General features: G+C 43.9%; 1 pseudogene; it reads right to left on the reverse strand.

Annotated features, from left to right (window-relative positions):
• Positions 1-353: 353 nt before the first annotated feature.
• LOC129680192 (basigin-like) lies at positions 354-1298 on the reverse strand (annotated as a pseudogene).
• Between the last annotated feature and the right edge of the window lie 954 nt (positions 1299-2252).

The following is a 2252-nucleotide window of genomic DNA, read 5'->3' on the forward strand; positions in this document are numbered from 1 at the left end:
CTCATGATCCTCCTGCCACACCCAGAAAGGTCTCTTACACATGAGATAGGTGCTTTAAAACACTTTTTTTGGAGGGGTAGGTCTTTATTTGTGGGTCTCATCAGGCCCAGCCATGTTTCCCACAGTAGGGATAGGCAGTTCCATAAAGGGGAGCAGGTGGTGGCCCTACCCACCAAGAAGTCAGAGCTTGCCCCTGGCCTCTCCCTCATGACTAAGGACAAGGCCCCACTCTCGCACTTCACAGAGCTGTATTGACACCCTTAAAGGGGGAAGGAAAAATTGAAAACGGGAACCCCTAAGGAATGGATTCTCTTCATAGAAACCTCATTTAGTTTAAACTATGAACAGGGGTGCTACAGGCAGAATGCTTCTTTTAGGTGGGCTTTCTGCAAGGTGAGGTTGGGATAGGAGGTAAGGTGGGTAGGCTCAGGTCTGGACAGGATGGGACACAGGAATAGAGGTAGATGCTGGGCTGAGCTCAGGAGGCCTGCCCCCACCCTCCCAGCCTGCCCAACACCCCAGATGACATTCCTCTGGTGTACAGTCTTGTCTTTGTCATTCATGTGATGACCACTGCCCTTCAGTGGGGAGGTACTAGGGTCATGGTTGTCCGGGGTCTGGTCTGGTTTCCATTGCCTCCAATAGAAAAAGATGATGGTGACCTCAGCCACAATGCCCAGGAAGGGTCAGAGGGCATCCATGTGCCTGTGCACATGCAGTGTGATGATCTTCTGGATACTGACCTGGGAGTTGGTGGCGTTACACAGGTAGGTGCCAGGGTCAGCTTTCATGTCAAGGTTGGTGATGGTCAGATCTGATTTCTCAGGTATGGAATTCATGGTATACTTGCTCTTAGAGCCATTAGAGAAGGGCTAGTCCCCAGAGTCAGAGTTCTTGAACCAGGCCCATTCAGTGATAGGTGGGTTAAATGAGTCTGAATTGCAGACAGTTTCACCTTCTCTCCCTCATTTTCATGCTCTTACTTCTTTCTGGCCTTGTTCCTGGGTAACACTTCCACTTTGATGTCGCCTCTGCCATAGGCTTGGGAAGAAAGATACAGGAATAGTAACCAGAGTGGTCATCTGTGTCCACCGTGTATCTGCGTGTTGGGCGGCATGTACCTTGCCACCTCTCATCAAGCGGTGTCCAACAATGTCAATGCCACTGCTGTTCAAAGAGCAGGTAAGGTATATCTTGGAGCTGATGTCCTGGACAGAGTTTATGATGTTGCCTGTAGTCACCCAGGTGCCTTGACTGCTCAAGACCATGAAGTCCAGCACCAGCAGCAACACTGCCATGTTGCCTTATCCTAAAATACTTTTTTGTTTACTTTTGAGTGAAAGAAAAATATCCCTTGTAATGCTTTTGCTGCATTCAACATTTTTTTTTTGCCAACTGCTACTGATAATTTCTATTTGAATGTCTTATATTTAATAAATCAGTTGTTTCAGTGGAAGACTTTTATGATATAAGACTTCATTGCTCACTTCAGAATTTACAGTGAGTTAATGTTTCAAAAGTCAGGCTTTGATATAGTTGAAGATTCTCTTTACATGCCAAGAACAAAATATAGTAGTATGAACATACTGCTTCCCTGCCAATCAGTCATTGTGTAGAGAGGATGGGAGCTGATAACATAGGAGAAGGCACTGACATTCAGGAAACCAAATGCTATTTTGATGCTCAGAAGAGCTTAAAATGTTTGGAGAATATGTCTGTGCTTAAGGTGATGACTCTTTCTGTGAAACCTTTGAGAAATGGAGATTTGTTGGAGAAAGTACATTGCTGGAGACAGAATTTGAGTGATCATGTTATCACCCCAGTTTCTGTTAATTCTCTGAGAATGTGCTTCATATCATATCTTATATGAAGATGTGAGTTCTCAGATTTCTGATCTTGATGTCATGCCTCACATCTGTTGCCATATATCTCATCCATGGTAGACTCTTATCACTCTGAAACAATAATACAAAAATAAATGAGTCTATAAAATAATGGTGGCAACTCCATGCTCCATACCACTACGAAGGCTGCGTGTCTTTCCTGTTTATGAATTGTGGAGAGGAAATTCATATGGCATTCCACATCAACACAGAGAGCTTGTAGTAGAGTAGAAATGGCTATAGTGACATAATAAAACAAAGAAGGTTGGGGTTACTTAGGGGTTGCTGAAGATCTATAATGAAAGTGTTAAGTTCCCACATGCCCTGATAAAGTATAAAACAATAAGAAAGGAAAGATTACTAAGAAGA

This window comes from Psammomys obesus, unplaced genomic scaffold, assembly GCF_907164565.1.
Source record: "Psammomys obesus unplaced genomic scaffold, mPsaObe1.curated_primary_1811, whole genome shotgun sequence".
Lineage (NCBI taxonomy): Eukaryota > Metazoa > Chordata > Mammalia > Rodentia > Muridae > Psammomys > Psammomys obesus.